General features: G+C 43.8%; 1 protein-coding gene and 1 non-coding gene across 6 annotated transcripts in view; both read right to left on the bottom strand.

The window, feature by feature from the left end:
• The window catches only part of LOC122553367 (centrosomal protein of 128 kDa), a 407,594-nt gene that overhangs the window by 375,177 nt on the left and 18,781 nt on the right, over window positions 1–13,636 (bottom strand). The window lies entirely within an intron of this gene.
• Window positions 81–199, bottom strand: LOC122554048. Its single transcript, XR_006312911.1, has one exon. It is a non-coding gene; the product is annotated as a 5S ribosomal RNA (ribosomal RNA).

Here is a 13,636-nt window from a genome sequence, read left to right as displayed (position 1 = left end):
GCAGAAATAACCTGCCGCTCCATTGCCTGGCACAAGACAAGTGCAGAGGGGTGACTTGAGCAGCCACTGCTGGCGGAAAAAGCCTACTGCACCTGGTATTCCCAGGCGGTTTCCCATCCAAGTACTAACCAGGCCTGAGTCTGCTTAGCTTCCGAGATCAGACGAGATCGGGCGTTTTCAGACTAGTATGGCTGTAGGCGCTGGCCCCTGCCTTTTCTGCCTACTTCAAGGCGTGCTGGCCAGCCACATTTTCTTTGTTGCTCTTTCTCTTTATCCCCTTTGGCTTTTTTTTCTCTTTTCTCTTTGCTCTTCCTCCTCTGTGCGTGCTTCCCTCCCTCCGTTCCTCCAGCTGCCTTTCAGCCAGCCCTTGCCCACCAGGCTCCTGTAGTCTCCCACATCCCCACACAGGCCAACTGCAAGCCCTCCCCCTGCTTCATAGGGCCGCAGCCTGCATTCTCTCATCCTTCCACACTCCTCCACCCCTCCATTTCGGAATGCCAGGCACTGCCCAGTGGGGTACCGCACGGATCAGTACTGGGACCGCAGCTTTTTACAATCTATCTTCAGGATATACAAGATGGTATTAGCAATAACATTCGCAAATTTCATCAGCTGGGTGGCAGGGTGAAATGTGATGAGGATGTTAGGAGATTACAGGGTGACCTGGACAAGTTAGGTGAGTGCTCAGATGCATGGCAGATGCACTTTCATGTGGATAAATGGATCCTTATCCACTTTGGTGGCAAGAACAGGAAGGCAGATTACCACCTAAGTGGAATCAATTTAGGTAAAGGGGCAGTACAGAGAGATCTGGGGGTTCTTGTACACCACTCAATGAAGGTAAGGATGCAGGTACAGCAGGTAGTGAAGAAGGCTAATAGCATGCTGGCCTTCATAACAAGAGGGAATGAGTATAGAAGCAAAGAGGTTCTTCTGCAGCTGTACAGGGCCGTGGTGAGACCACACACCTGGAATATTGTGTGCAGTTCTGGTCTCCAAATTTGAGGAAAGACATTCTGGCTATTGACGGAGTGCAGAGTAGGTTCACGAGGTCAATTCCTGGAATGGCGGAACTACCTTATGCTGAAAGACTGGAGCGACTGGGCTTGTATACCCTTGGGTTTAGAAGATTGGGAGGGGATCTGATTGAGACATATAAGATTATTAAAGGATTGGACGTTCTGGAGGCAGGAAACATGTTTCTGCTGATGGGTGAGTGCCGAACCATAGGACACAGCTTAAAAGTACGGGGTAGACCATTTAGGACAGAGATGAGGAGAAACTTCTTCACCCAGAGAGTGGTGGCTGTGTGGAATGCTCTGCCCCAGAGGGCAGTGGAGGCCCAGTTTCTGGATTCATTTAAGAAAGAGTTGGATAGAGCTCTCAAGGATAGTGGAATCAAGGGTTATGGAGATAAGGCAGGAACAGGATACTGATTAAAGATGATCAGCCATGATCATATTGAATGGCGGTGCAGGCTCGAAGGGCTGAATGGCCTACTCCTGCACCTATTGTCTATTGTCTATTATTATATGAAGGTTCACTGATCAAGCTAACATCACAGCAGCCAATTGGCTTTGTTACATTTAACAGCAGAGGGGGAGAAGCAGCAAAGAATGCTGCATTCACCCAGCCTGCTGCTGGAGCTGCAGCTGCTGCACTTCATGCTCAAATGCTCTGATATCCTTCATCTGAAGCATCTCCGGGCAGGATGGCAGTCTCGTCAGTTTTGTTAAGTATTTTAACTGCCCTTATCCAAGAATTCAGATTTCTCTGTGGAGTGATGCAGAAGGACAGACTGAATTTTGTTTTCAGGTTGGACTTTACTGAAGGAGATCTTGGAGAACTGGCTCGTTTCCACTCGACTTGGGGGGGATAGAGTGGTTACTAAGGACTGCGGATTTAAGAACTTTACTGGTGAATTTTTTCCACATGGATTCTTCAAATTCTGTATACTGTAATGGACTAATTTTTTGCTGTTGTAATCATTGTTTACTGTGTGTCAATATCTTGCTTTAAATACTGGCTGTCAGAGTCTTATGAAAGCTGGTAGTGCCATCTCAGTGGGTATCATGAAATGATAAAAGGGAATGAGAATGTGTATAAGGTATAAGCAGGTAGGGAAAGAGTTAAGTTTTGAGTTTTATGAAACAAAGATTCAGCTAAGCATGACTCAAATCAGATAAGAACTTGCAGTAAACAATGAGGTATTGGAGGCAAGCATAGTGGGTTAACAAGGTTAATAACATTTATTATGTAAAGCCACTTAATGAGATGAAGAAGAATTCAGTATGTAAAGCCAGTTAACAAGGTGAAAAGCATTCATTATGTGAAGCCAGTCATTCATTGTATAACACCTGATGGCTTAATCTCTACTATTGACACTTGGTGAATGTAACGATCACCCAATTGATATGTATGTTTCCTTATCTGGAAGCTCCTTCTTGTAAAATGACTATATAGTTCATTGAGAAACTGCTGTTCCAGAGAAGACTATGAACTCATGTCCTGGTGCACATGGGTGATCGGTCTCTTTCCCTCCAGGGCCCAGAACAGAGATGAAGGAGGTAAAATTTTTACTGTGTCTCTGAGCATTTTGCTTCGACTGATACGGGGATAGGGAAAGAAGACGACAATTTTTCTTTCCACAGATATTGTCAGACCTACTCAGTATTTCCACCACTTTCTGTTTTATGGCACCAATTTCTAAATTCACTTCCAAGTCACATACAGTCTGAACTTGAAAATATATCACTGTTCCCTCGTGGTCACTGGGTCAGAACTTTGGAACTCCCTGAATAAAAGTAACATTTTCTTTTGATTTATTATTGTCACATGTACTGAGATACAGCAAAATCTATTGTTTAACTCATACTGCACCACCTTCTCAATGTCAATTCCAAATTAACAATAAGTGCTGTCGCTATCAGTGAAATCCACATTCCATGAAAATAAGAAAAAAATCCCAACAATTTTAAAAGTTTACAACCTTTCATTCTCAACCATTATTGCTCCTATAAGCTTACCTATCCACACAGCTATGACAAATAATCTTTTTTTTAAAATCCATTCATGGAAAGAAGGCATTGCTGATATGCTAGTATTTATTGCCCGTTTCTAATTGCCCTGAGGTGGTGGTGGCAGTGAGCTTCTTGAACCACTGCAGTTCATGTGCTGTTGGTTAATGCACAATACCCTTCGAGAGGAAATTCCAAGAGTTTGACCCAGTGAGAGAAGGAACGATAATATATTTCCAAGCCAGGATTGTGAACAGAGGGAAACTTCAAGGTGGTGGGTGCCCAAATACCTGCTGCTCCTTTCCTTATAAATGGAAGTAGTCATGGGTTTGGAAAGTGCTGGGTAAGGATCTTTGGCGAATTTCTGTAGTGCATCTTGTGGATAGTACACACTGCTGCTACTGAGCATCAGTGGTGGAGGGAGTGGATGCGTGTGGGTGTAGTGCCAATCAAGCAGGCTGCTTTGTCCTCGATAGTGTCAAGATTCTTGAGCATTGTTGGAGCTGCACTCATCCAGGCAAGAGGGGAGTATTCCATCATACTCCTGACTTATGCCTTATCGATGATGCAAAGTTAGAATGAGTTGCTCATTGCAGCACTCCTAGCCTCTGACGCTGCTCTTGTAGCCACTGTGTTTCTGGTCAATGACATGTCAATTGCAGGATGTCAAATGCAGGATTTTCTCACTGACTAGGGAGGTCTTCATCTCTACAAGGACTGTACAGTAGTCATTCTTACAATACTATCATAGACAGATACATCTGCTGCCAGCAGCTTGATAAGAGGGTGGTCAAGTACATTTGATCTGTGGCAGGTAGTGAGGTAACCAGTCTCACAGTTGCGTTCTTTAGAACCCGACCAGCTTGATCAGTAGTGCTGCTGCCCAAGCCACTCTTGGTGGCAGACAATGAAATCCCTCACCTAGAGAAGAATCTGCATCCTTGGCCCCCTCAATGCTTCCTTCAAGTGTTGTTCACCATGGAGGAGTACTGATTCATCAGCCAAGGTCAGACTGGGTACGTGGTAATCAGCAGGAGGTTTCCTTGCGCATGCTTGACCTGAAGCCATGAGACAGGGCATATCCAGGAATGGTGATGGTGGTGTCTGGGACATAGTCATACTCACTGAATCATACTTAACAGACAATGTCAAGCAATGCTTGACTAGTCTGTGAGAAGATCTCGCAATTTTGATACTAGGCCCCAGAGGTTAGTAAGGAGAACTTTACAACGTTGACAAGGCTGTTTCTGTCATTGTCTTTCCTGGTGCCTAGGTCGATGCTTAGTAATCTGTTTGGTTTCATTTCTTTGTTCAGACTTTGTAGCAATTGACGCAACTAAATGGCTTGCCAGGCCATTTTAGACGCAGTCAAGAGTCCCATAATTGCACTGAAAGGCCAACCCCTAATTTTAGACCAGTGCCCCTAGTTCTGGATTTATCTACAAGAGGAAACATCCTTTCCATGTCCACTTTGTGAAGACCATACACTTCACTTAAGTCACGCTTTCATTACCAGTCTGGACTACATGTGACTCCAGACCTACAGCATTCTAGTTGACTTTTAACTGCCCTCTGGGATGAGTAATAAATGCTGGCCTAGCCAGCAACTCCCTCATCCCATGAATGAATAAAACACTTCACAGTTCTAAACTTCAATGACAACAAGTCTGGCCTGTCCAACCTATCCTCATAAAACAAACCACTCATTCTAGGTATCAATCTAGTAAACCTACAGTTTTCTAAACTGCATCCAACACATTGACATCCTTCCTTAAACAAAGAGACCACATTTGCATACAGTATTCAATGTTGTGAAAACAATACCTTGTATAAATGAACTACAGCATCCTCATATGCAACTTCTCTCACAATAAAAGGTAGTATCCCATTAGCTTTCTTGATTCTGCACTTCGACTGAGAAAGCGTGTAGCCTTAAATGTGACACATTTGTTGCAGAGAACGCAGCAACGTGCTTGTTCAGAAGAGTTGGGGACATCTGCTCTTGGTGTCAATGGATCAGTGTAAATAAGGTGATAACATTTGTTCACTTGTAGAATGTGTGGTAATACTTCCTTCTCACGCTGGACACTGGAGGCACACACATTTCACATTTAGTTGAATAACTAAATTGCTGGTTTTTATCAAAGACTCTTAATAACACTCAAACTCAATAGGAAAATAACTTGTAATTTAATAAGCTGAGTGGAATATGTACGTAATATAACAATCCTGATACATTTTCATGTATACCGCACTGATCAGATTTGAATTTATGAAGCTCAGCTCCCTCATCTTGACTGCTCTGGGACGTGAATGTCTCAGTACCATTACAGGCTGAAAGTTGGAAGATGTTCATGCATGAGTGAAAGAGAAAATGGTAAATTACATTCACTGACTGAAGGGTTCAAGGGACAGAGAGAGAGAGAGAGAGAGAGAGACACGATGGAAGCTGATGGAAAGATTAACCATTAATGGTCTGATTTAAGTGAACACACTGGCTTGTCATGAATTGAATGTTTGTAGGTTGTTCCCTGGAGCTCGAGATCAGGGAAGGTTATGAATTTAATTTGCGTTCTGGAAACCTAAGATGATTTTAAAAGAAAAAGTCATTTTGTAGGACAATGATACTGGACATCTTAGCTGAGCAAGATTACCTCATGAGCTTTCCACATAGTTTAGACTAACGGTACCTCATAATGAGGGACTAAAGGGAAGGTTATTTAGCCATAGCAATCAGCCATTTGGGGCCTGGCTGGATCATGGGTTCCCACTTTGATGTGTGTGTGTAGCTTAGTTAGTCAAGCATATTCAGACCTGTCAATGAGTTTCTCTTCCTTTGCAAACTTTTACCATTGTATTGTTGCCTATCTGATTAAGGACATGTGGTGTTTTTGTAATTTTAATACCAATTTCTGTGTAGAGATAACGTATTTGCAACAATAAGGGGAGTAGTTTGAGAGCGCTCTTTGGGGTAAGAGCTGGCGCTGCTACTCTGCTAAAGGTTTTAGAAACTTAACTCAAGTCTGGTTTGTAGGTGTCTATGTTATAGCGTAACATTGAATTGAATTGGGATAAAAAGAAAGAAGCCATATCAGTGTGGAAAAATGTTCCTAAAGAAAAATGGGAAAAATCCATGCAATCATCGTGGAGACAAAACTGTATTAAAAGGGGTATCAGTCCATTAACTGAGGAAGGATTTGAATTAGATTGGACAGAACTAAAACGCAAATGTGAAGCACATGATTTAGAAACAGAATTGGAGTTCGCAAGAGAACAAATAGCAAAACATAAAGAAGGAAGAGAACTACAACCTAATCTGAAATTTCAAGGACCCCAAAGGAAAAGGAAACCAATAAATAACAATCAGACTGTAGCTGCAACGTGCAGGACCAGACGGACAACAAGGACAATTCCGTATACCCCACCTATCCCAAAGACCCATTATTAGAGGACAATGATTCCCCTGCAAGTGAGGAATTTGAATCAGATTCGGAGGAGGAGACCTTTTAATTTGTCCACCCCCCCTCTTCAGGTTCCCCAACCAAAGCAAACATGAAACAAAAGCACCTTAACCCCCCCCCTTCCTATTCCAAGGACGAACATGCCAAGGCCCACACCCTTTTCATCTCAGTTGCCTCTCCTGTCCAGCATAGAAGAATTCGGATGATCATGGTTACCATAATCCCATTGCCATCCACACTAGGAATCAACTCAGATTCAGACATGAAGAAAACCCTGCGAAGGGACCTTGGAATGCCACTGCCCCACCACAAATAAGTCATAGAGTCACAGAGTCACAGAGATGTATGGCATGGAAATAGACCCTTCGGTCCAACTCGTCCATGCTGACCAGATATCCCAACCCAATCTAGTGCCACCTGCCAACATCCGGCCCATCTCCCTCCAAACCCTTCCTATTCTTATACCCATCCAAATGCCTTTTAAATATTGCAATTGTACCAGGCATCACTTCCTCTGGCAGCTCATTCCACACACGTACCACCCTCTGCTTGAAAAAGTTGCTCCTTAGGTCTTTTTTATATCTTTCCCCTCTCACCCGAAACCTATACCCTCTAGCTCTGGACTCCCCCACCCCAGGGAAAAGACTTTGCCAATAATCCTATCCATGCCCCTCATAGTTTTGTAAACCTCTATAAAGTCACCCCTCAGCCTCCAACGCTCCAGGGAAAACAGCCCCAGCCTGTTCAGCCTCTCCTTATAGCTCAAATCCTCCAACCCTGGCAATATCCTTGTAGATCTTTTCTGAACCCGTTCAAGGTTCATAACATCTTGCCAATAGGAAGGAGACCAGAATTGCATGCAATATTCCAACAGTGGCCTAACCAATGTCCTGTACAGCCGCAACAAGACCTCTCAACTCCTGTACTCAATACTCTGATCAATAAAGGAAAGCATACTTCACTAACTTATCTACCTGTGACTCCACTTTCAAGGAGCTATGAATCTGCACTCCAAGATCTCCTTGTTCAGCAACACTCCCTAGGACCTTACCATTAAGTGTAAAGTCCTGTTAAGATTTGCTTTCCCAAAATGCAGCACCTCACATTTATCTGAATTAAACTCCATTTGCTACTTCTCAGCCCATTATCCTGCAGACATTGATGAATTACAATCAAAGTTTAGGGACCTTAATGTTAGGCCTCACACTCACCCTGATATGAAATGGTCAAGGTAAATTTCCCAACAAGAAGAGTCCCTAACCCACTTGCCTAGAATCAGGGACAAAATCCATTTGTTAACCTTTATCAACCTTGGAAGCCTCATGAACTCTTTAGCATCATCAATAAGGCTCCAGATTATGGAAAGAATCTCGAAGGATTCATTAATTATATTAATAGGACTAGGACCATTTACAATGCGGCCTCCAAGACTTACTTAATCTCATAGAATGCACTCTTTCCCCTGAAAAATGGACTAAGTTCTTAGAACTTTGACAATGTAATAATCATACCCAACTCGTGCTTATGCACCCAGGTGAACCTAATCAACCAGATTGGATTATTACCTCCCTCTGTTAAGCAGTGCGCCATGCAATCAACATGTAAACCTCCCTCAAGCAAAGTAGCTGAGCATTTCCTCGTCTGCTTTAAGGACTGCTATGGTGCTTACTCTGGTGACGGTCAGTACCCAATTTAATGCTTTTGTCTGACTGTCCTTCCTGACAAGTACAGAAAGCTATTAAAACCTATAATAGGCACTGTCAAGGTGCCGATGTTGAACAATTCCGCTGAGAAGGATGTTACTTCTGGGAACTAAAGGACCCCGACAATAAGGCCTCAACAATCAAGGTCAAGATCAAATTTACCCAAACTGCAGGAGCTAGACCCAAAACCAGAACTCCAAACAGACCTTCCCAGCGAGACTATCGAATGGAACCCTCATACTGTCACCCAGTATGGCAAGACAATAGGGCTGGTACCGTATAGCAACAGCATTCCTATGGACCTTGAGGTCCTCCTATGTACCCTCCCCAACAGTCGATAATGTCCCTTAGTCGCTATACATACTCTTACTATTCCTCCCCACCTCTTCCACCCCCAAGAGCCCCCAAATGAGCAGACATTTGCTTCATCTGTAATCAGCCAGAACATTGGTCCAAGAACTGCCCTTTCCCAAGGCAGCCCCCTGTTGATCACCAGAATGGAAGAAGTCAGCGATCTTCCGATTCCACCCCCACCCCGGGACCTCAGCAGTTTGCCCCTTTTACTGCACAGAACCATTTCCGAACCGGACTCCCTGATGTAGGTCACCATCCTCCCTTGAATCTTCCCATGGTTACCACTAGCCCTGAGGATGAACCTATGCTGACCCTTAATGTTAATGATCATGAATTCATGGTTGACATGAGAGCCACTGTGTCATCACTTCCCACTAATCTTGTAAATGCCTTTGACTTTCAGATCTCAGGCGATGTTGAAGCCCTACAAGGATTTGATGGCTCCTCTAATTGTTTCGCATACGCTGTACCTCTCACAATGGTGTGGAAAAATTGTATCTTGCTCTCTTTTCGCTTTGATGTTACTGATAGGTTATGTATCCCTCTACTCACTAGAGATCTCCTCTGTCTTCTACCTTTGAGCCAGTTCTGTATCCAAGTGGCTAGTTCTCCTTGTATTCCATGAGATCTAACCTTGCTAACCAGTCTCCCATGGGGATCCTTGTCAAACGCCTTACTGAAGTCCATATGGATCATGTCCACCACTCTGCCCTCTTCGATCCCGTTTGTTATTGCTCCACAAAATCAATCAAGTTTGTGAGGCATGATTTCCCACACACGAAGCCATGGTGATTTTCCCTAATCAGTCCTTGCCTTTCCAAATACATGTACATCCTGTCCCTCAGGATTCCCTCCAACAACTTGCCCACCATTGACGTCAGGCTCACTGGTCTATAGTTCCCTGGCTTGTCCTTACCACCTTCCTTAAATAGTGGCACCACGTTAGCCAATCTCCAGTCTTCCAGCACCTCACCTGTGACTATCGATGATACAAGTATCTCAGCAAGAGGCCCAGCAATCACTTCCCTAGCTTCCCACAGAGTTCTAGGGTACACCTGATCAGGTCCTGGGATATATCCACTTTTATGCATTTCAAGACTTCCAGCACTTCCTCCTCTGTAACATGGACATTTTTCAAGATGTCACCATCTATTTCCCTAAATTCTATACCTTCCATGTCCTTCTCCACAGTAAACACTGATGCAAAATACTCGTTTAGTATCTCCCCCATCTCCTGCGGTTCCACACAAAGGCCACCTTGCTAATCTTTGAGGGGCCCTATTCTCTCCCTCGTTACCCTTTTTGTCCTAATGCATTTGTAAAATCCCTTTGGTTTCTCCTTAATTCTATTTGTCAAAGCTATCTCATGTCCTCTTTTTGCCCTCCTGTTTTCCCTCTTAAGTATACTCCTACTACCTTTATACTCTAAGGATTCATTTGATCTATCTTGTCTATATCTGATATATTAGATAGATTAGATTAGATTCCCTACAGTGTGGAAACAGGCCTTTTGGCCCAACCAGTCCACACCGACCCTCCGAAAAGCAACCCACCAAGACCCATCTCCCTCTGACTAATGCACCTAACACTATGGGCAATTTAGCATGGCCAATCCACCTGACCTGTACATCTTTGGACTGTGGGAGGAAACCTGTGCAGACACTGGGAGAATGTGCAAACTCCACACAGACAGTCAACTAAGGCTGGAATTGAACCTGGGTCCCTGGTGCTGTGAGGCTGCAGTGCTTACCACTGAGCCACTATGGCACCCCCAAAACAAGGGATGCAGACAGCACCAACTCAAGCACCTGTCTATGGGCGGCACGGTGGCACAGTGGTTAGCACTGCTGCCTCACTGCGCCAGAGACCCGGGTTCAGTTCCTGCCTCAGGCGACTGACTATGTGGAGTTTGCACGTTCTCCCCGTGTCTGCGTGGGTTTCCTCCGGGTGCTCCGGTTTCCTCCCACAGTCCAAAGATGTGCAGGTCAGGTGAATTGGCCACGCTAAATTGCCCGTAGTGTTAGGTAAGGGGTAAATGTAGGGGTATGGGTGGGTTGCGCTTCGGCGGGTCGGTGTGGACTTGTTGGGCCGAAGGGCCTGTTTCCACACTGTAAAGTAATCTAATCTAAACTAAAGCGACGTGAGTGAGATTAGAACCCACGTTTCCTTCTTTTTCTGAACCAAACACTTAATGACTTTAGTCATCCAGCATTCCCTACACCTACCAGCCTTGCCTTTCACCCTAACATGAATATACTGTCTCTGGATTCTCATTATCTCAATTCTAAAGGCTTCCCATTTTCCAGCAGTCCCCTTACCTGCGAACATCGGTCCCCAATCAGCTTTTGAAAGTTCTTACCTAATACCATCGAAAATAGCCTTCTTCCAATTTAGAACTTCAACTTTTAGATCTGGTCTATCCTTTTCCATCACTATTTTAAAACGAATAGAATTATGATCGCTGGCCCCAAAGTGTCCCCCACTGACACCTCAGTCACCTGCCCTGCCTTATTTCTCAAGAATAGGTCAAGTTTTGTACCTTCTCCAGTAGATACATCCACATACTGAATCAGAAAATTTTCTCGTACACACTTAACAAATTCTTCTCCATCTAAACCCTTTACACTGTGGCAGTCCCAGTCTATGTTTGGAAAGTTAAAATCCCCACCATAACCACCCTATTTATCTTATAAATAACAGATTTCCTTACAAATCTGTTTCTCAATTTCCCTCTATTAGAGTGTCTATAATACAATCCCAATAAGGTGATCATCCTTTTCTTATTTCTCAGTTCAACCCAAATAACTTCTCTGGATGTATTTCTGAGAACATCTTCCCTGAATATAGCTGTAGTGCTACCCTTTATCAAAAATGCCACTCCCCCTCCTCTCCAGCCTCCCTTTCTGTCCTTCCTGTAGCATTTGTATCCTGGAACAATAAGCTGCCAGTCCTGCCCATCCCTGAGCCATATTTCTGTAATTGCTATGATATCCCAGTCCCATGCTCCTAACCATGACCTGAGTTCATCTGCCTTCCCTGCTTGCATTGAAATAAATACAGTTTAATTTATCAGTCCTACTTTGTTCTCTGCTTTGTCCCTGCCTGCCCTGACTGTTTGACTCTTTTTTTTTCTCAACTGTACCAGTCTCAGATTGATCTCTTTCCTCACTATTTCACTGTGTCCCACCTCCACCCCCCCCCCCCACCCCTACCTTAATAGTTTAAATCCTCCTGAGCAACTCGAGCAAGTCTCCCTGTCAGTATATTAGTCCCCTTCCGATTCAGGTGCAATCTGTCCTTCTTGTACAGGTCACTTCTACCCCAAAGAGATTCCAATGATCCAAAAATGTAAATCCTTCTCCCAAACACGAGCTCCTCAGCCATGCATTTATCTGCTCTATCCTCGTATCCCTACCCTCACTAGCTCTCAGCATCAGAAGTAATTCAGATATTATACTCTCGAGGATCTCCTTTTTAAATTCCTGTCTAACTCTCTATATTCTTCCTTCAGAATCTCATTCTTTTGCCTTCCTATGTCATTGGTTCTAATGTGTATGATGACCTCCTGCTAGTCCCTCTCCCTCTCCGAGACATCATTGATACTGGCACCAGGGAGGCAAAACACCATTTTGATTTTTCGCTGCTGGCCACAGAAACATCTGTCTGTACCTCAGACTAGAGAATCCCCTAACACAATTGACCTCTCGGAACATGACATACCCCTCATTGCATTATAGCCAGTCGCAATACCAGAAACTTGGCTGTTCTTGCTACATTCCCCTGAAAATCCATCACACCCTACATTTTCCAAAACAATATACTTATTTTAAATGGGGATAGCCACAGAAGACTCCTGCACTACCTGCCTACCTCTTTTACCTTTCCTGGAGTTAACCTATCTCAGTGACTGTATCTGCAACCTTTCTCCCTTCCTATAACTGCCATCCATCACACCCCCTTGCTCTTGTAAATTCCTCATTGCCCCTGTCACTCCAACCAATCCATTTGATCTAACAGGGTTCACAATCAGCGGTTGAAACTTTATTGCTGGAACAGCACAGCAGGTCAGGCAGCATCCAGGGAACAGGAGATTCGACGTTTCGGGCACAGGCCCTTCTTCAGGAATCAGCGGCACTCATTGCAGATATAATCCTTAGTAACATGTAAACTCTCCCTGAACTCCCTCGTCCAACAAGGGCATATCACTCTACTAAAGGCCATTTTTGCTTCTTCCAATCTACAGACCCAGAAAATAGCACTGTCTTATTCCTCTTCAAAACACTGCCCCAAGCTAACTTAATACTGACAGCTTATATGTTTAAGTTTAATCAAGAGACATATCTCAATAAAAGATATACTCAAGAAAGAACCCACGATACTCACTACTGCAGACTTTCTGTAAGGACACACTTTAAAATATTCACTTATCGGTGTCTGTGCTGTGATCTCTCAAAAACAGCTTCTTCCAAGATTATTGTGAATTTCACTGTTTGTTAATTTTCCCTGAGGCACTCCGATGTCCAACAATACATGAATTCAAACAGCAAAGGTTCTCTCTCTCTCTCTATCATGTGCTGCCTTTTTCTGTTTCTCTCCCTTTTAAAAGTGCTGTTGTTTTGACTTCATTTTTCTCCAAAGTTCCAAAACAATGCAACAGCATATAAAACGGTAATTGCTGCTCCTGGAATTCAAGGAAATCACCTTCAACTCCTAAAATACCTCAAAAAAAAAGGAGCAGCTTTTTACAGCCAGAAGTTTTGCCCATCCTCCATCTTGGATTATCCTTGAATCACTTGAATTTCCTGCAGGCTCTACCCTAATTCAATACGTCGGTGACCTCCTTCTTGCTAGCCCTGATGAATTTTCCAATCATACTGACTCCAAGGTTTGTAAAGGTTTGTAGTTCAGGTTGAGGTTTAGGGTGTAGGTTTGCTCGCTGAGCTATAGGTTTGATATCCAGACGTTTCATTACCTGGCTAGGTAACATCATCAGTGGCAACCTCCAAGTGAAGCGAAGCTGTTGTCTCCTGCTTTCTATTTATATCTTTCTCCTGGATGGGGTTCCCGGGGTTTGTGGTGATGTCATTTCCTGTTCATTTTC

Source organism: Chiloscyllium plagiosum, chromosome 10 (assembly GCF_004010195.1).
Source record: "Chiloscyllium plagiosum isolate BGI_BamShark_2017 chromosome 10, ASM401019v2, whole genome shotgun sequence".
In the NCBI taxonomy this organism is placed as follows: domain Eukaryota; kingdom Metazoa; phylum Chordata; class Chondrichthyes; order Orectolobiformes; family Hemiscylliidae; genus Chiloscyllium; species Chiloscyllium plagiosum.
This window is presented reverse-complemented; position numbering and strand designations above follow the sequence as displayed.